The 21,624-nt window shown below is 46.9% G+C and overlaps 1 protein-coding gene across 1 annotated transcript in view; it reads left to right on the top strand.

Moving 5' to 3' along the window:
* tmtc2a (transmembrane O-mannosyltransferase targeting cadherins 2a) overlaps positions 1-21,624 on the top strand; it is a gene marked incomplete at both ends in the record, with an annotated part of 56,944 nt that overhangs the window by 357 nt on the left and 34,963 nt on the right. The gene's annotated exons all lie outside the window — the stretch shown is intronic.

Genomic DNA, 21,624 nt, shown 5'->3' with positions numbered 1-21,624 from the left:
ATACGAACAAGCATGTCCATCGCTTGGACTAGATTGCAGCACTGTACCGATAGGGCACTGACGCATAAATTACACAATAACAACAAGAAGCTATAGCTTATGAAGAGCCTATATTCATTGTTATGTAGCCTAGATGCAAGGCTCCCTCCACTGTTGTCCAAGTAACATTAAAGCTACAGTAGGCTATGCTGGCGGAGTCCACTGGCAGACAGATGCCTCTTTGTTTTTGTCAAAGCACATCACTGGAATCAGTGGAAGATGAACACGCTCGAGCCTGCTCCCGTTAATACAGTCTCCTCTCGGGGGAACAAATCTATTTTAAATGGAGAGGGATGCTGTAATTAGAATATTTGCGGGGCGCAGCACGCCTGGCTAAGCATGTTAACACAAACCCTCAGAGCTTTCTAGGGCTCATTTGAGCTCAACTGTCCAGAAAGTGAATTTCATTTTTTTCAAACGACAAGATTTTTTTCCCCAGTGAAGTTAATAGCAGCGTATCCAAATATAGCCTACCATTTCATTTTAAGATTCTAGTATAGATTTCAGGTTGTCCCTGGTTGGACTCTAAAGCAGAAATCTCTTGAACAAATCAATTGTCCTATATGGGCCAGCTCTATACAGATAAGCCATTGTTCTGAGTTCTTCTGGGCCATTGTTCATTGTTCTTCACACAAATTATAACAGGTTGATTCCCGCTCTGCTTCAGTTCTGCAACAGTTGGTGGTTCTGGTTAGCGTCTCCCGACACCTCCTGTACGCCTTGCCGGCGTTCAGCACCACTCACTCCCCTCTAGGCTGACTGGAGGCTGCTGTGGAGTAGTTTCACCATTCACTGTGTACGTGCATGTGTTACTGAGCGAGTGAAAATAATAATTATAATTAATAATAATTACAGGGCCTCTAGGGGTCTTTAATTCACCACTCGACAATGACACAATTACACATGTGAGTGGTGACACGTCGCACAACACTCATGCGATCAGGGGTCCCTGCCGGTGGGAAGTGCTCCCTGTTTTTGTCCAATCCAGCGCCGCCCCCCATCAGGGGCAGCCAGGAGCAGGGAGCAGCCATCGATCACGGCGCCCGGGGACCAAGTCCAAATGCTCAGTCCAGGTCTCGGTCAGGGACCCTGCTCAAGAGCATCTGTTCTTCTGCATGTTTTTCGTGTTGGGAGGAAACCCTGTGTGTGTGTGTGTGTGTGTGTGTGTGTGTGTGTGTGTGTGTGTGTGTGTGTGTGTGTGTGTAAATGGACTGCACTTATATAGCGCTTTTATCCAAAGCGCTTTACAATGAAGGCCTCTCATTCACCCATTCACACACACATACACACACCAATAGCGGCAGCTGCTGTGCAAGGCTCTAGCCTGGTCTTTGGGAATAGTTCTGGGTTCAGTGCCTTGCCCAAGGACACGTCGTCAGGAGGAGCCGGGATTCGAACCGCCCACCCTACGATCATTGGACGACCCGTTCTACCTCCTGAGGTACAGCGCAGCCGTGTGTGTGTGTGTGTGACTGCCAATGAATCAATTACCCTGGTCAGCACATGCGTCGGCATGTAGGAAACGGTTATGCATTGACTACAGCCCAAGTGGCTCATTACAACCCTGCATTTGTCGGGCCATGACGCAGCGAGGTGATGCTGTCACTGCTCTCTGGTGACTAACGACCAGTCCCTTTGCAGACTCTCCCAGTATGCCACCCCCCTCCAGTGTAACCTCAGCGCTGGCGACCCCAAGTATCTATCAAAGTCACGGTGATAATTTACCCTCCGGGGACCGAGGCTGGCGTTCCGGCCGGCTGCTTTCAGAGGGGAAAGCTGAATACCAATCACCAGTCTGACCTCCCCTGGTCGTTCATCACACAGCCTCCTTTGGGCGAGGTCAGAGGTCGCGCACTCTCCGTCTCTCTCACGAGGCCCGTCGCAGCAGAAAGGTGGCCGGGCTCGTCGGGACAAAGGGGTGAGTGCAAGCCCTGTCTGGTGGGGGGACGGGACGGGGGGGACATTTCTGCCGAGTCCTCTTTTTAAGACGGACCGGACGGTGCGGTGTCACCCGCGTCGCCCGCCCCGGCTCTGCAGCGGACGTTCTGTTGGACAGAGGAAGAAAGCGCGTCCTGGTGCGTCTCTGTTTTCTCAATCACGTCAAGTGTTTTTCCTGGGCACAGCTCAGGGGCTGTCCAAGAGATCTGTTAGCCAATGGTAATATCTATTTTTTTTTTTTTTTTTACTTGTGTGTGTGAAATAAACGACATTTAACTGTCACAGGGCTGGAACGTGCGCCAGTCATTTCTCTACGAGGGTAAACTGAGCCCAATTAGCATTGTGAGTGGTGTGTGGCGGAGAGCCAGACTAAATGGTTTCTCTCCCACTGGCACCCGAATAAGAGCATTATATGAAAGGACATTGTCAAGATATTAAAGAACATTGTGGACTTGGTTTGTGGTTGGATATTACTGATAGAACAGGTCTGTATTTTATGTGTGTGTGTGGCCGTCTGCCTCTGTGTGTGCCTCTGTGTGTTTAAACTATGTGTTTTAGCAGCACTTAGATTGATGGCTTGAGGGTTGAGGTGTTAGATTGGAAAATGTATTTGTTGTGAACTTTGAACTCTCTTGAATACTCATTATCAAGGACCGTGACAAGTTAACAGATGGGGTCCTGCATGACAGTGATTTTAGTAGTATTATGGTTTTTGAACAGCATCATATTGACGACTTGTCCTAGTGTTTTTGAAAACGAGGGGAGGTAATATTGTGCCTTATTCCCACTTAAGCCACGATGGAGTCTGCTCAAGGGATAAAGGAATCATCCTTATGAAACATCCTAAAAGAGGTTGTATCCTAAAGTGGCTTTTAGCATTCTGAGCTGTGTCTCCCAAAACATCTGCAACCCCAATCACGTCACCAAAACCCCAATGCTGCACTGCAATGGGACCCAGGGGAATCATAATGAAAACATCCCCCAAAGAGAGGAGCAAAACAATCCAATCTGTGGCGACGGCTGGGACAAGTTTGGTGTGGTTTCACAGCGACAGAGATGCCTGCCACATTTCCTGGCATATATAGCATTGCAAAACGGACCTATTCTGTACAAGGAAACCCCTCCCTCTTTGAAATCTTTTTTTCTTTATTAATGTAGTACCTCATCTGTTGCTCATCTTTGGGGCGCGTTAGAACTTCAGGACAGTGGGTTTAGTAGGTTAAAGTCAAACAACAAACACTTCCTTGTATCAGGGGTCTTATCAAATCATCCCACTGATTGATGAGAAGAGTTTTAGAACAATTGAGGGCGGTGGGCCACCCACTCCGCTTAGCTCATAGCACAGTTGGCCTGCAATTACCGAGTGGTCTAGTGACTCAGCATCAGTGTCTATGGAGGTCCCCCGAGTCCCCAAGAGTCCCCAAGGAAATTACAGTCCTTGTTTCACTACTTTTTCTGCCTCTTAATAGTGCCAACTGTCCCATATAGAAATCCCTCACGGCACACAAGGAAGGAAGTGTCCTCTAAGGCATTGTTGTATTGGGAAAGTCAAGGTGTAGGCTATATACATTTCGGTGGCCTTTGAAATATATAAAGTAGTCCCATCAATAAAAATTGGAACTCAAGAACTTCACTTCTTCTCTCTCACACTTTTTCTTTAACCAAGCTTTACTTTACACAACCAAAACCACCTGGAGTATTCTGTTACATTTAATGGCTTCACAGCAGTTAGCTTGTACATTCAATACTTATGCTGTGTACAATATCATGTTTAGACAAAAGCGGAATTTCTCGCAACACCCAACACCATCTCTGAAGTGTTATAACAGTAGATCTTAGTGGGTGAGTGTGTCTGGTGTAGGTCGATGCCTCCATAAGTCATTGTTGTAGGTTTCGGTGGACTGTGGAAAGTTATGCCCACTAGTGAGAGTTTCTGTGCCCCAAGTAGAAGACTTGGTACCCAATATCAAATATGGCCTCCGTGGTTTTAGTGACACCATTTTGACTGGCTTGGAGCAGATAGTGCTTGTGTGGTTGAGAGAGTGAGGGGCGAATTCACTAAAGCAAATTGCGCCCGCTAATTGCACCATAATATTGCGCGTCAGTTGCGCCCGCTATGTGCTCCGTTTTAAAAACCTATTCACTAAAGACATTGCGCTAATAATATCCCAGCGCAAACACGCCCATTCGGTGTTTGCGGCTGAGTGCAATTTGCTGCTGATATAGGAAATGACTATAAATACTGCGCATACAGCGCATACAACTCGTATGCATATCATTGGACGATGGCAGACAGAAAAAGAAAGATACGATTTTCAGACAGCGAACTTGAAGGCCTCACGGACGAGGTTCAAAAACATGTCTCACAGCTTTCGGCAAAAAAATATCACGACTGCAGCAAAAAATCATATTTGGGGTTTAATTTCCCAATCAGTCAGTGCCATTTGTGTGTGTAAACGCGGAAGACTGCAAACGGAGGTGGAATGATTTAAAAAGACGAACAAAGGAAAAATTGTAATTTTATGTTATGCAAGTTGCAGCACGATGATCTGGCATACTTTTGGGGGAGTGTATAACATTGCCCCACCGGTACGATCTAGGCATCTAAACGGCTTTTCAGGATTCCAAATGTGCACTCAATCACACCGCGCGTCCTGATGTGAGCCCAGTTGTACGCCGCCTCTCCAACGTTGGAAGGATTACGCACGGGAGTCATCATCCATGGCTGAAGATGATACCTGCCGTCACCTATGATACAAAAGCAAAATATTTTCAAGACCATTCAAATAAAACAAATATTGTGTAGGCTATGTTTTTATTTATTTATTTATACCTATATCGGCCCCCAGCCGTTCAATGAACAGCTATAGGGAATGCGCAGTTTCGCGTATAGACTATTATACGCACAGTTTCGTGCTATGTAGGCTATTATATTCATTGGGGGAGCTTGGACTCGCTGGGGACGGGTGGAGAGACGCATAGTCAACTGAGCCTCCCCAGACGCGACTTCATCCTCCAGTTGGCTGAAGAGCTGCGCGCTCTGGTGTCCAAACAGTTACCGCGGTGGTTCTAGTGTTAAATCAAAAAGTGACCTTCTTCTAAATATTCTCTCACGAACAACATGCCTGGCATTGCGATGCCTTCGCCTCGCAACAATCACTGCTGCCATGATCAGCGGACAGGCTGGCCGCGACACACCCCTTGCGCTTAAATACCACCACGTCTCTGAAAACGGTATTAATTTCACTTTAACTGCGTGAGGCAATTTGCGCCGATGTTTGTGAATTGGGCGGGTTTTGCAATAATGTTCATTTGCATAGAAAGGGGAACATTCTCCGCCCATATTACCTAATTTAAATATGAGCTAATAACACCGGCGCAGAGAAACGCAATGACGAACGCAACGCAGTTAACACCGTATTTCACCCTTTGCGAGGGCTTTGTGAATAGCAAACATAATTTTTGACTTATTTGCACAGGCTTTGCGTCAGGAAAAGCTGCGCAATCCTTTAGTGAATTCGCCCCTGAGTGTTTTTTTTTTTAGTTAGTAATGGAAGTTGGTAGTGTGAACGAGGGATGGCGCGGGTGTGAATGAATCCAGTACTGTAAGTAAGCAAACAGATTTTAGAAAATAATATTCAAGGGCTAATGATTAAGGGGTTGTGTGAGTGCTTGTTGAGTAAGCTAAAGAGCTGGGCAGAGAGTGTTTATTAAGGGTAATTTGAGAGGGTGAGTGGAGCTTCAACCACACTTAGTGGTCCAGCGGGGATTATACGTTCTTTGGAGAAGAAGCAGATGTGCCCGTGGGTTTTTGGTGGTAAAAGAAAAGAAATCTACAAATGTCCATGTATCCCTGTTATGCAGATGAGTTGTTGCCATGGTTATAGCCATGTCAAAATAGGCTTTTAGCCTTGGGCTACTAATGTACTGGCCTCTCAATATCGTACACAAACACATGTTTCTGTTCATTGCTTTCAAACACAGTTTTATCATTGAAGTCTGAGTGTATGTATACCCAGGGAGCTGTGCAGACATGAAAACTATAGAGGAGAGAAGAGGGAGTCGTGTCAAAGTGCTGATTTTTGCACATTTACACTCATACGCAATTTGTGGTCGGCTTTGAAGAGCTGTCAGAAACAGAAACTTTACAAAAGCACAGAGTCTGAGCTGAGACACCCAAGAGAAGTAGGACAGTTAGCATCGCTCTCTTTATTTATGTTAGCTTTAGCTGGAATCTCAGTTGATAGGTGGTTTATGTTGTGTGTTGGAAGAAGGATAACCGATCAGTTGTGGTTCCTTTAACCTTCAATTGTGGTTCTTTTGCCCTTTGGTCTTTGGAATCAGACAGCGAACAGGAAACACGGTCTCAGAAACTTGAGGAGGCTTGCGTCCTTGATGGTCAAAGTGAAATAAAATAACATTAAAGGCAATACACAGTATGTGGCATGCCCTCTCCAAGGCATCCGGCTGGGCTGTCCATGGTCCATTCTACGTTGTTGGTGTTCATACATTTATTTATATTGTTTATTTTTGCAGGGACAACGCACAATAAAAAAAAAAGTAATTGCACCAGAGTTAGCTAGCAGCTAATTAACTTACACCTGTGGTCCCTGTGCAGGTCGACCAAATAACCACAGAACAGCAAGTACACTACTGTGCATAAAACAGCACCGTACATGAAAACGCATGGAGGTAATCATCCACACAGAGCGAAACGCTGATGAATTTGCGACTGCATTCATAATGTGAGCTGTAGGGGAGGGCGTTCAGTCAGCGAGCGTTTGGTGAGCGCACAGCTGCGAGGTCCTGACGTTCGTTGGTCATGAGGTCGCTCTCGAAGCCTCGCGGCGTTGCATATTCTGACAAAGGTCTGAATCCATTAAACCGGTCACTGACATCGACACTTCCCTGCACACGCTACTGTGCTTTTACGATTCCTCTGGTCTGTTGTAATGGTGTTCAGAGGATTCTTAACATAGTTCATTAAGTTCACGGCCTCAACCCACAGACCTTGTGCCTTCACACCATAAACACTCTAACCCAGCCGTTACAAACTGGCACTTTCTCATCACACACATGTGAATATCCAAGGAATATAATGGCTCAAGTCCATGGCGCCCTTGCAGCAAGAAACACATGTGGAGGAGATGGGCCTGCTTATTTTTAGGAGGCCTCTCCTTGTCTCATTGAAGCCCAGTGGCGCGTGAGGATGGGTAGACCGCTGCTAACCCTTGGCCGGCCCTGTAGCCTTCGGCCCACTGAACAGACCCGCCTGTCTGCCAAGACACGGCCACAGAAACCCCACACACATCCCGGTACACACACACACAACCTCCTACACAACCCATAACACCGGTAACCATGGGCAACCTGCATCCAAAGTTCACCGACACCCCCCACGCAGGGCTCACTTGGCTAACCTGACTAATTGGAAGCTAAGGTACGGTAGGGGAGCGACTTGCGGCCTGGTCTTACAAGCGCTATCTAGTGAATGCTGATGTTATCCGGTTAACCACACGCTTGTACTCTGTCCCCCCATGCTAATGGATCCCAGTCATAGAGCTACATTCAATAGCACAGGGTTGGGTTTCTGGCGCGTAGCGTTTAAGCTCCCCTGTAAGCAAAGCCCACTGTTCTGGTGTAGCATTACACCCTGGGCCCGGCGTCCCCTTCCCCTCTTAAAAACCGCACAAGGTAGACTTGGAAAAAAAAAAACAACAACAAAAAAACACACAGTTGGGGGTGTAATTTAAAACCGAACCAATTCGGAGATAACGTGCAGGCCTGCGGTTCCCCGGCAACTCCTTTGTAATCAATAGTCTTTGTGTCGTCCCTCGGATACACTGACCTTCTTTCCTTGCCGAATGACCGGCCAGAACAGAAAATCAAACGCTTATTTTCGCCATGACACAGCCTCATGTTACTGCTGTGTTTTGACTGTTTGACTGAGAGTGAAGGTGAGGGACACATACGCGTTCAAGGGGAGACGACAGAGAGAGAGAGAGAGAGAGAGAGGGAGAGAGAGAGAGAGAGAGAGAGAATGCATGCGTGTTTGTGTGTGTGCATGGGTGTGTGTTTGTGTGTGTGTCTGTGTGTGGGTGTGCGTGTGTGATGGTGTGTGTGTGTGTGTGTGTGTGTGTGTGTATGAGATGGCACAGTATGCGGTCTGCTCTCAATGGCGTCAACTTCGTCATTAGTCTACAGTACAAACGGCAGGGTGGAGAGGGGGCTCGGTGCGCAGCCCCCCGTGGTTCTTATGATCTGTGAACTTGGGAGGTGGGAACGCTCTGCGTTTCTGTGGGTGGGGGGTGGGGGTGGGGGGGGGGGCATACCGGTTAGCGGCTGGGGGGATGTGGAACAGCTGAAATTCAGCTCCTAGGCGTCAACCACTCATGCTCGATCACTATGGAAGTCAAACTTGTCCAGAAGTGCATAGCTCATCTTACAGTATGTGGCTATTGCCGTCTGCAGTAGATTCAAATTTAAACAAATAGGAGTGCATTCAAATTTAAACGAATAGAGGCTCAATGCTAAACTGACTTGTGTACTAAGCTTGATGGTGATGTTGTTTTTTATGAATTTAATTTAGACAGGAGCTCTGATTTATTATTGATTTTTTTTATCTGCTTCAAGCCTCTTAGCTACTGTAAGTCACATCCAATGAAGCTCAGACGACTGCTAGTGGTACAAGACGCCTCCCTGGAAAGATAGCAGATAAAACATAAATTAGGAACGGTATCGTAGAGCTCCTTTTTGACAGAGATAACTCACCGAAGCAATTAATGTTGTGGGTTTATACCTTCCAACCAACTCTTGGTGGCTGGTCAAATGTTTACAGTAAACACTTACATTGGGTAACATTTTTTATAGTCTTTGTTATCAATCAATCAATCAATCAAAGCTTTATTTGTATAGCGCATTTCATACCCAGAGGCAACAATGCGCTTTACAGAGAACAAGGGAGGTGGGCATAGGACCCACTCTCTACATATTCCAGAGGGAGTTATGACTCGGCCGGGGATCGAACCCCCAACCTCCCAGTCTCAGGACGGACACTCTACCCACAAGACCACTGCGCTGGTTTCAACATATGCATTACAGTATAGAGTAAGACGACTCAGCTTTGCAAACCACAATGTAATAAAAACATATATATCCTTTTTGCGAGATCGGGTGAAGCATCTGTGCATTAAAAGTCTGTCTAACTGTAGTACCAGCTGCTTTTATGAAGCCAGTAGAGATTCATTAGACGGCTACAATGTCACTGAACCCTAACCGTACTGTACATGGCTCGCACTCTGTCCAACTCCGCGCATGGTCTTCCGCGGTTGTAAAATACACAAACATATACAAACTCTTTCAGGGTCAGGATGGAGGCGCTTATTGAATCCCCGGTGTTTGGGGGGGGGGGGGGGGGGGGGGGTAGTTTAGGCTTTGCACCTCGTAAAAACCTTAGAGGGCTGTACTGAGTGAGCTGGTGCCATAGTTTGAAGGATTTAATGTTTTTGTGAAAGTCAGTGACACCTTTATGCCTTTACCTGGGGTGTGTGTGTGGAGATATAAGTAGTGCAAAGTACTGAAAGGTAAACATGGCCAGAGGGTTGTAAGGCTTCTCATTGAAGCAGGCTGTGTTAGCTATCCCAGCTAGTGAATTTATCTTCATATTGTAGATTTGCACCATTGATGTTGCCTAGAAATGATTTATGTTGCAATTAAGAGACCTAATAAGTGTAACATTAGTGTTGTGACTCATTCAGTGCCATGTTGAATCTTGGTGCGACTCTTTACTGTACAGTAGCTAATACACCATATCAGAGCGTATTTCATCACCTATGCACATGATTTGCAGTCTTTTATCCATCTTGGCTCCCTTTCCTGTATCCTCTTGATAACCCCTCGCAAGAGAGGTCCACACACTCCCAGACAGCACACTGTACAACACAGACACAGGAAGTGTGGAGGTCTAGAAAACCCAAATACAGTTTGTTGTGAGATTCTTTCACTACCACACAACGGATGACTACACTGCTCAAAGAAATTAAGGGAGCACCAGTCATCAATCATCATGGTGGATCTCCATGAACTAAATAACCAAGTTGAAAATCTTTATTGATTACATCGTACAATTCACCAAGAACAAAATGACGGTCAATGAAAACCAAAATTATTAACCCATTGAGAGCTGGATGTGATTAAGTGTGAGGAAGTGTTCCCTTAAATTTTTTGAGCAGTATATTTGGGGAGCAATGACGGCGTCGTTTTGTAAATGGAGGTGATCATGGGTAGTAAAGAGAGGTCAGTGTGTCACAGGCACAATTAAAGGGATGGGCCATTGTATCTGCTCGTAGGGAGCGATCCCTGTGTGCGCTGGTGCCTGCTCTATTGATACTCTAGCGGCTGCAATTTCCTCTCACAAAGTAGCATCTGCTCTTCAGCACACGCACTTAATCAGCTACTAATGAAAATGACTGAGTATATGGCTATTGGGTTTCTTTAATGGAGAAAACTGCTCCGAATAATGTTTCTCGACATCCCGGACAAGTACTTATCCGTGACCATTTCTGTCCTCGTGAGAGATTCGTCTTACTCTTCTCAACAACTATCTCGCCCTCAGAAAACCTTGAACCAAGTTCCATCCAGACGGACAGATCAACCGCTCTTACTTTACAGTTCAGTAAACGTGACAATGTGAGGCATCTCTACTCCAATCTTCCCCTGTTGTACGACGGCATGCAGTCAAATCTCCGCCGCCTTCGAGGTCGAGGAACATTTAAAGCGGTTTTGGCATTTGGGTGAACTGTCCCTTTAAGCGGCACTCAACAGCCCACTCGTCCACCCAGCTCACAGTGGAGTGGACCGGCTCCCTCTCCCGCGGCCCGTCTAGCGGAGCGCTGATCACACACCCTGACGGGAGCGCTGGCAGCAGGGACCCAGGCCCGGTCCAGATAAGAGGATTAGTGGACAAATAAACATAAATAAACACGACAGCCACCGTGCCCAGGTGGAGCTGAGCTTTGATAGATGGGACCAATCTGCATTTGATAATATGTCCTTTTCCCCAGGACAGATAAACTAGCCGCCCGATTCATCTTTCTTTTCTCTCGGGCTACTGGGGGTGTAATTTATTTTCCGCTGTTTTGATATTCATAGACAGGAGATGCAGGGGGATGGGTTATGACAATAGTCATTGCTTTTTAATATTTTACAACAGCACGGCGCTTCAGTGAACGATTTATCTCTCCTGTAGTCTTTTTTATGTCATTTCTATCTATTTTTCATTATATAGCCTACTTAGGGCTATCTGTCATCCTGCGTTGCACGCCAGTGAAATACACATCGCTTTCGGATAAGGGCACGGTTGGTTTGCACTGTATTCAGAATGCTGTAATGCATTTCTCCTTTGGATAGGAAAATTCACAGCAGGTAGCTTTGGCAGTATTTATTTATCTATCCAGCCCAAGTATATTGCCCTCTGCCAGTGGAAAGATCTAGTTCCAGTCGGATGTCATGTGGTTGGAAGGAGGCCTGGATGTTGCCTTGATGGTTTGGTCTCCCAAACTAAAAAGTACAACTATAAATACTATAATGTAGCAGATTGATATTGCCTTTTTGACATAAGAACGTAACCGCCTCGTTTGGGCTTGGCAGGAGACATCGCTAACTCATCCACCTTGCCGTGCAGCGGGCGCCTTTTTCACCAAATCAGCAAAGTCGTCACTTTCCCCCCCGACGCTCTCCCCCCTCCCCGCCACAGTAATGCACCCAGTTCATCCATTAGCTCCGCGGCGAACGGAGACAATTTAATCTACACTCACTCGCTCCTCCCGTCTTTGTGCTGCTGCGACTAACACTTATCGACCGGCCGCGTTATCAGCGGCAGACATGAACAGCCATGTGACCTTCCCTCCGCTCAGGGACAGGAAGTAGCTTCCTCTAATGGCTTCACCGCTAGTGGAAAGTACCTGTTCTACTTTGGCTCTCGCACTCACTCCCCCCCCCCTCACGGAGCGTCTGGTCAGCACCATTGATCAGGTGTTTTATCTTCCCGCCTTTTGTGTTACAGAGGAGCCAGGAACGCAGTAGGCCTAGAGCGTGGCGGTCCTTCTATGTCTTTGTGTTGAGAAGGACAGGAAGGAAGTGTTCAATTCAATGCTATTCACAGATGAGGTTAGTCAGTGTAGCTGTGTGTGGCGGTTTACAAAACCGTGCATCATTTTCAAGAAGATACTTGACAACTCAATTGCAAACAAATCCTTATTCTGCTGTTGCTACTGACTCTTATAAATATAATCAATATCAGAATGGAACACCATATTGCACTGCTTATAATAACTTTTGTGCATATGGCATCGTGTCTCAAGGCCCTTCAGGTAATTTCAGAGGGAATATTGTAGTTTTATTGCAGTATATGATGCATTTTATGATTTCATAACGCTCTTTCCGCAAGTATTAAAAGCAGACCTGTATTTCATCAACCCCTGCTGATAGCTTGACAAACTCTGAGAATATGAAATCCCCTATTGGGAAGTACATTCGAAATTCCATTACACTGAATTTTGTCGGCATAATAATTTAATTGTCCAAGTCATTAATGCTCAGATGGAATGCAGTGGTATGATTAACATTGCTGGGATAAAACCATCTTGTTGGCACTGCTTCAGCAAAACAGTGTTAGAGAAGTGTGTGTGAGTAGTTGATTTGATGATACCTCATCATGAGGGAATTTCACTGTTGCTAATACTGGAATGTGGCAACTGGTCACGGCAGACACAAGAGTGCCTATACAGAATTTGACTCAGCTCTCTACGGTCAATTAGCCTGGCATACTCGAGGGCTCAGTCAGTGTGCTTATAAGTGTGAAAGACCTTTAGAAGTTCAACTATCCCCTAGTAGTCGTGCAACCGCTGACTACCACTGGTTGGAATAGGATTATTCTGTTAGCCTGGTATGACCATCCCGAACTAGCGAGCTCACTGCCTCGCTCAATACCGGTCTGGCCTTCGCCCCATAGACAGCGATTATGTGGGAGGGGGTACTTGCCTTGACAGACAAACACCTTCAGCCAATGAGCGTTCAGCAAACTTTTGCCAAATCCAGTCGGAAGAACGGCAAAAACGTCTTTTCCACCGAGAAACTCCGCTAATGCATACTCTTGTTCTTGTTTAAGTGTTGTGATATTTCTGCAATAACTGCACTTATAGCTGTGTTTATTCTTCTAACGTTAACGTTACCAATTGTTGCTTCGGGAGCCGCCATGTTTGTTTAGCGAGCGGCAGGTACACGAACCAATTTGGGGCTGCTTTCCATTATGGGGCGGGACAGCAGTTAAAACGCAGTCCCTGATTGGCCCGGTATGGTCTGGATTTTGGTATAATCGCTCTGGAGGAGGCGAAGGCCAGACCGTTCTGTGTTAGTGAAACAGAATGTGAGCTCGCGAGAACGGGATGGTCGTACCAGGCAATTATTCTGTTGCATGTAGTACAGGATTGCAACAGATCTTGCAGTCGGGCGCAATTCTGAGTCACTCAGTCTAAAAATACACATACTCCTTCTCGGAAAGCTGCGTTTTTAATTTGATTGTAGATTAGAGATCAGTTGCAGAAGAACAAAACCCAGCTCTATTTTGAACAGAGACAAAACTGCTTTGTTCCCCAGCTGTTCCCCTTTGGCAAAGCCACAACACACAAATCCTCATCTAAGGACTTGATTTGTCATCACCAGTTAGGGTTTTACCAGTCAAAATGAACTGCAAAGTATGAACAGACTACGACTACGATCCCACTCCAAGTCTAAGACAAAACGAATATCTCCCCTTAGCTCTGAGAGGAAACAGCCACACGTAGCGCATTCTGTGAATGCTTTCGTGTCTCCCGATGTGTTAGTTTATAGTGGAACGAATGGCAGATGGGTTAAGCATTACGAGCTTGCTAATTCAAACCGTTGTCTGATCTGATATACTGCTGGCTGTCGGTGCAGCCTGGAGAGAGAAGGGATCAAGGTTTCCCTGGCGAGGCGCAGCAGACGCAGCTGGGCCGGAGCGCTGACGGCCAACTGGTGAGTCTGCCTGACGCAGCCGAGAGGGAAAATACAGTTGTCATGGAAGCGCTTCAGAAAATGATGAATTGGATCAGGCTGCAACTGCACTCCTCCGTCTCGCCCCCCCCCTCACCTCTCTCTCTCTTTTTCACTCTCTCTCTCTATAACTCTTCCTCTCTCTCATGCTCTCTCTCTCCAGGCTCTTGTGGTCTTTTGTGTGTGCTGTGGCGAGGGAGAAGGGGATGTGCGGGAGTCCACGGCGCCGCAGGTGCGCGCTGCTAGGTCGACATTGGTGTGTCTGCTTCGTGGGTGCTAGAACGAGACGCCGGACAAAGACTGAGACACCGGCGGTCATTTCTAGCGATTAATCAAACCCTATTCCTGCTGGATAACGGAGCCCCTGGCGACACAGGCGATGCCAGTATTCATTCATTCATTCATTCTGCCTCGCGTTGGGTTTTCCATAATGCTGTTACTGCAGGTGCAGGTTTTGTAGGTCACTGTGCCAACGCCACCGGCTCTGTGGAACTGGGCCAAGGAGAGGAGGGATGGAGAGAGGGAGGGAGGACAGACAGAGATGATGGAGGAGGGGAGGGTAGAGGGGGGGAGGGGGGGGACAGACAGAGATGATGGAGGAGGAGAAGGTAGAGAGGGATGCTTACCCCCTGGAGCTAATGACAACAACTGTTCACAACTGGGTTGGAGAATATCCATAGTTGTTTTGATATGTAACAAAGTATAGGCTACGTTTTTAACAGTCATTTGTGAAAGATGGTTTAAAATGGTTCTAGTATGGTAAAATCAATGGAGTAATATTTGCTCACTAAAATGTACAATGATTGGTGTTTTTAGCGCTTAGCATGAAAATAGTGCAAATAAAGATGCTACCGTAGAAGAGTAAACTAGAATGGTAGTAGAATGAATGATTATTTCCTTGTGAAAGTGACAAAAGCAGTATCCTGCTGGGTAGTAGTAGTAGCAGGATGAGATATGAAGGCGACTCGACAATGAATTATGACCGCATCCTGTGGAGAAAACGTTGATTTATGCGTGTTCCATTGGCGGAAAACTGCCCTGTCAGTTTTTAATCAGCGCTCTCGTTTATCAATGTGGATGCAGACTTCTCGGGCAGCTGTCCTAATTATCCACCCAGACACTCCTGTTACAGTACTGGACCACTGTAATTAACTGTCCAGACCTTTTGAGAGACGCACTATTGAGACACTTAATTGGAGCGAAGCTTTTAGGATCCCGGCGCATTGATTTGTGGGTATTCACTTTATGTAGCGGCGAACATTACTGAGGTTGAATCGTGTAGCTGAATTCCGTGAGTCGATACAGTGTGAAAGTTGGCCGGGGATCGGTTCCCCAATGGGTGGCCGTTTATATTCACTATGGCACTTGGGTTTTGTAAGCCAACTTTTGTGAGAGCCCCAATAAAACTCACAGCATCCAGTACAGTGTCTGGTCTAGTACATAGGCCCACATATTTATAAGCTGAGTGGTGTATGCTAAGTGGATACACATACATTTCATATTAAGCTCTCTCCTCCAGAGGTGAGGGGGAAAACACTTACTGTAGCGCTCACACTTCTCCAGATGTTGAAAACACTGCTCCTATTATTATTATCAGCCATTGGTGGTCTTAGGGGGTGTCGGGGTACGGCGGCGTGGGAGTTGCTGGTCTCCAGGGTGCCCTAAAGCACACGCTTGATGGTGTCTTTGAAACAATTCTCAACGTGCAACTTCAAGCAGCGTTCATACTGTGTTCTGCTCATTGGCTCTTGTGTTGTTAATAAACTCTTCAGTGTGTTATTATGTTTTGTTGCTGGAAACAATACTGCACAGTCCCCCAAACACTTTGAAAACAATGGCTGTCGTCATATAGACGGTCATGTGAAAGAGTGGGTGTTCGGTAGAGACATAATATCCTACATGTCTGACAGTGTCTTTACCTCATAAACAATTGAATTAATTCAGTGCTTTACGAGGTGTGAAGTTAATCCCTCCTCTGCACTTTACCGAATTCCCCACCTCTGTTTTTTACCCACGGACAATGAGGCTTTAGTTTTATTAGTCATTGATTTCCTATAGCCTCTCCTTTGTGCTGCTAAGGGCTCGTCAGAACCTTTTATTGACATCATCACTCAGCAAGCCAAAGCTCCCGGACCTTCTTTTTTAGCTGAGGCGGCTGCTGTCATGTTATCGTCAGATCTCGCTGGTCAGGTGCGGCCCGGCTAATGCGGGTGATCAATCAGTCTCTGCGATGAAGACGAAGACGCTGTAATCAATCTGCTGAAAAATAGATGACGGGCCCCCACCCATGGCCCCCACTCTCTGCGATTCTTCAGTTCATGTCTCTATTTCATGTCATGGGCTACGTCATGCATATGTAGAATGGAATGATGAGACGATAAAGTAGTGAATGTTGCTCAATGTCTTCCTCTTGGCTGCAGCACTGTGAGAATAGGTAACGCTTTCCAAGGGGGACTTGACATTCCAGTAAATAGTGGAGGACTATGGTGCTCTACAGTGAATGCAACAGGGGACCACGGCTGTCAAGATTCTTTTAAGCACATGTACGTCATCCTATAGTGGATGGAGGGGGGGGGGGGCTACAGTATGTCACGGCAAGTGCATTCCAAAGAGGCACTTTGCACTCGTACTGTATCTAGAATATGCGGTACAGTGCAGAGTCCTTGGCCTGCTTGTGGCTCTCCCAGCATGCCATGCTGCTACAGTCATCAGGCGGTGCACTGCTGCACGGGGGGACATGAAAGGAGCTCTCCTCTCTGACAAAAGGAGACGGGATACTTCCTGTTCAGCTCGGCTCCGGCCCCTTTCCCACCGCTTTGAAGCCGGCGGCCGCCGGAAGAAACCCGCTTGTCGTGATTGGCCGTACGAAGCCCTAAAGCATTCTGAGACTAACTTCTCGTTAGCCGGCTACACGGGCGCAGGGTTGGGAAAACTAATCTTAATCAGGATTACAGTACGTCATGTGGTATTGATGTAGCCTGGTGTTGCAGTGAACACAGCTGGGGAGGAGGGGTAATGGAGTTGGCTTATGGTGGGGAACTATGGCGTTTGATCATGGGGAGGTATATTCAAGTTATTGATATCATGGTTATGATTATGACACTGTTACTTTGAATTTGTGAGATACTGCAGGCCACTTCTTGTCCGGGGACACAAAGAGACTCATGCTGAGATTGATTATTGTACGTTCTGTGCTCTCATTCTTGTGTGTGTGTGTGTGTGTGTGTGTGTGTGTGTGTGTGTGTGTGTGTGTGTGTGTGTGTGTGTGTGTGTGTGTGTGTGTGTGTGTGTGTGTGTGTGTGTGTGTGAGAGAGTGTTGAGTGTGGACTGATGGAGTCACCTGAGTTGGCTGAGGAATCCTGTGGTTGCTTTAAAAAGCATTACAGAGACCTCTTTCCATTGTGTGAGACCGGTAGTTTCCTCTGTTGGTGATAGCTTTGTGTTTTTATCCCAGTGGGCAAACTACCTACGCAGATAAACACGCACTTCGCAATCTTGATAAAACGCTAAAAAAGTTGCCTTGATGATAAGCACACACAACGTGCTTGAGTTTTCAGCAAGAGAGAGACCCATGCAATGCAACACAGTAGTCTTAATCTAATTCTTTAAATCTTAAGTTACACTTACGGAAAAGTACTGTTGATAATATGCTTCAGATGTTGATCCTTTTTTCTGCTCTTGCACTTTGGCTTAAGCACTAGATTATGCTTTTAGTCACTTGTTTAGAAAGGAGAAGCACTGACTACCTATGTTAAAAGAAAATTGCTTTGGATAAATTAAATCTGCTAATTGACTGCAATGTAAATGTATGTAAATGTAATGCAAATGTAATGTAACATCTGTATGAATTTAGTACTTTATTGCTTTTTAATCAACCTGCTTCATTTTTACGGAATAATCCTTCATTCAGAATCAGTTAAGTGTTTTAATTGGCTTGGCAATCATATAAAACGCTTGCTTTGCCTGGTATTAATTCCAAGGGGAAATTCTGAGACCAGGTGGTTTTCTATTTGTATTCAGTGGTGAAGGTGAACTCACACTGTAACTAGCAGAACAAGAGAGAGAGAAGGTTCTGCTTTGACAATAGACAATTCTGTGTTAACATATTCTGATATACTGTATAGGTATATATACTATACATATTTATACAGATCGTATGTATGTATGTATGTATGTATGTATGTATGTATGTACATTCTTAACTCTGATGTATATTTAATCTATTCTGTACATTCTCTCTGCTGTAACACCCAAATCCACCACCCCCTCGTAGGGATGATTCAAGTTCATCTTATCTTATATCATTAATTGCGAGATTAGCTGGATTTCACCAGCGACATTCCTTACCCTCTCCCCTTTCAGATATAGAATGTACTGCGCTGTCTCTTCAGATATAGATTGAACTGCGCTCTCTTTTCAGATATAGATTAAACTGTGCTATCTTTTCAGATATAGATTAAACTGTGCTATCTTTCCATATACAGTATACAGTAGAATGAACTGCGCTGTATCTTTGGCTTGAAACCCAAGCGTGAGAGATCCCTTAACATTCCATTCACTGAAAAACCAAACAAGCGTGTTTGACCTGAACAAAAACATGACAATTAATTTCTTATTTCACAAAAACCAGGACAAATGAGAGGTTGTACTAATATAAACATTAGTGTTTGTGTGTGTGTGTGTGTGTGTGTGTGTGTGTGTGTGTGCGTGTGCGTGCGCGCGCTTGTGTGTGTGTGTATGTGTGTGCTCGCGTGTATGTGTGTGTGTGCCTGCGTGCATATGTGTGTGTTTGTGCGTGTGTACAGTATGTGTGTGCGTGTGTGTGTGAGCGCGTGTGTATGTGTGTGGTTGTGCGCACGTGTGTGTATGAATGTGTGTGTGTGTTTGTGCGTGCCCTGCAATCTTGGCACCCCAACAGTGTGTTATTAATCGTGTCTACATTGTTTATGGACCCCACCCCCCTCACATGTGTGCCAGCTCGGTGTACTGAGGGACTGTGGGAAAACTGTGCCACGTCTGGCAAGGGAGAGAGCATTGTTCTGGCTGCGGTCAAACCGATGTGCGATGTTTAGACCCACCCTCATTGGCTAGTTCCTGACTGGAGGGTATGAGGATAAAGAAATGACGTGGGTGGCGTAGAGAATGATATACTGTGAGAGAGAAGATGTCGGCCAAATACCGTTGCGTTCGGCACGCTGCATTTCCATCAGCTAATGCTATGTTTATGAGCCTGATGGGAGAGACGTTGGCCTTACCTCTCTACCTCTGTCTTTCATTGCTCTTTCGTTCTTCATCTCTCTGTCTCTCTCTCTTTCAGTTCTCCTTCTCTTTCTCTCTCCACTGACATTTCTCTCTCTCTGTCCCTCTCTCTCTCTCTGTCGCTCTTTCTCTGTCCCTATCTCTCCTTCTCTCTCTCTCTCTCTTTCAGTCTCTCTCTACTATAAGGGTTCTTCTTCGTGTGGGTGTCAATGTTTCACCACCCCCCCCCAAGCTCGGGGCCGAGGGCTATCCTTTTACCACACCGAGCCTGGGTGAGGGGTCAACCGGGCTGTATATCCGGGCACACCTCCAGGAGCCACGTCACCGTTTCGTCATCCACAACCGTCAGGCCACGCATTCCGTTGGGTGTCTGGTATATCGGACAGTCCTGGATGACGTGGTCCTCGGCGCCACACTCGGACGCCGCACAGGATACCAAGCCTGATCTGTGCATCGATGAGCGGAAGCGTCCGACGCCGGTCCGAAGGCGATTAAGCCTCACCCACGCCGGTCTGGGTAAGTCCATCCCGGGATGGGAAGGACCGGCGACCGGGATGAAGTCACAGAGTCTGGAGGTGTTTGCTTCCCACTCCCCACACCAGGTGTGGTCCGCCCATCCTGCCTCGCTGATGTTAAGACCTCTGCATTGCTGCAGGAGATCTCGTGTGGCCGGCACAAAAGGGTGTCTGGACTTGAGACGCCGGGGAGGCTCCGCTGTTACAGCGAGCCTGTCGTGGAGCAGGTGGTTAGGCTCTGCGGCCCGGCAGGCGAGACGTGCTGTGGTTCCTGTGCGGCAGAGGCCAGCGAGATGCCCGCGAGAATGGGAAGGTTGTCCACAGGAGTAGGATGCAGGCATCTCGTCACGATGCACAAGGCTTCGATGATAGGCGGGTTGAGAAGGCGGGGGTGAGCGCTGCAGCACCAGACCGCTGCGCAGTATTCATTGGTGGAGTAGACCAGGGCTAGGGCTGCTGTACGCAGTGCTCTTGCGCCGGCGCCCCAGCCTGATCGGACCAGTCGCCACATCAACGCCACACGAGCTGTTAACTTCTTGCGCAGTGACTCGAGGTGTCGGCGGAACGTGAGCAACCTGTCCAATGTCACGCCGAGATAGGTTGGTTCGGCGCTGCATGGCAGGAGTGTTCCATCGATGTGCACTCAGAGCTCACGTTTGGCTTCCTTGTTGTTAAGGTGGAAGCCCGCCAACACTGTCTTTGCCTCGCTGAGCTTCAATCTCCATTTCCGGAGGTTTGCTGCTAGTGTCTGCATTTCCTGGCTCAGTGTCTCCTCCACGGCCTGCCAGTCTCCAGTGGAGTGCACCAGCGCAAGGTCGTCTGCGTAGGCATACTTCCTGGAGACTGTGATCGGCAGGTCGTAGGTGTAGATGTTATAAAGGAGGGGGGCCAAGACAGATCCCCTGGGGGACTCCGTTCTTAAGGCGTCGCAACCTGCTTCGCTGTCCGCTACCGGTGGTGAGGGTGAAGCTGCGGTTCCGGACAAGCTCCATGATCATGCTGACCATGTGCCTGTCCGGCAGCAGGCGGAGCAGCTTGCAGGTGAGGCCGCGGTACCATACGGTGTCGTAGGCAGCCGTTAGGTCTTTAAAGACAGCGCCGCCCTTCTTTTTTGTCGAAAAGCTGTCCTCGATGTCTTGAGTCATCAAAGTGACTTGATCTACGGTCGATCTCCCGCGTCGGACCCAGCCTGCTCCAGTGGGAGCAGCGGGTCGATAATTGGTTCGACGCGGGCGTAGATGAGACGCTCGAGGATCTTGAAGGGGATGCATAACAGAGAGATGGGGCGGTAACTCTTGGGGTTCCCTTCAGGCTTGTTCGGCTTAGGGATCGCGACAACTAGGGCTCTTCTCCAGATTTTGGGGATCTTGAGTTGGCGCAAGCAGGAAGAGAGGAACGCTCGTAACCAGGACTTCAAGGCAGGCGCGGCATGCGGGTTAATTATCTGGTAATAAATCATCCAGACCTTCACAATCAGATTTACTTGGCCAAGTAGATTTACAATTACAAGGAATTTGCCTTGGTCTGTTGGTGAGTGACAATAAACACAGTACAAGAACTAGACAGGACCGTGCAAAACTACTACCATCCTGTATGGTGTTGTTATTGTATGGTGTTGTCATTGTATGGTGTTGTCATTGTATAGTGTTTTTATTGTATGGTGTTATTGTTTGGTGTTGTTATTGTTTGGTATTGTCATTGTATGGTGTTGTCATTGTATGGTGTTGTTATTGTATGGTATTACTGTGTGTCGCTGTATGTAATGCTTGTCCTGTAATGTAATGTATTCAGTGTTGTGGAA

Source organism: Borostomias antarcticus, assembly GCF_949987555.1.
Source record: "Borostomias antarcticus genome assembly, chromosome: 13".
Lineage (NCBI taxonomy): Eukaryota > Metazoa > Chordata > Actinopteri > Stomiiformes > Stomiidae > Borostomias > Borostomias antarcticus.
This window is presented reverse-complemented; position numbering and strand designations above follow the sequence as displayed.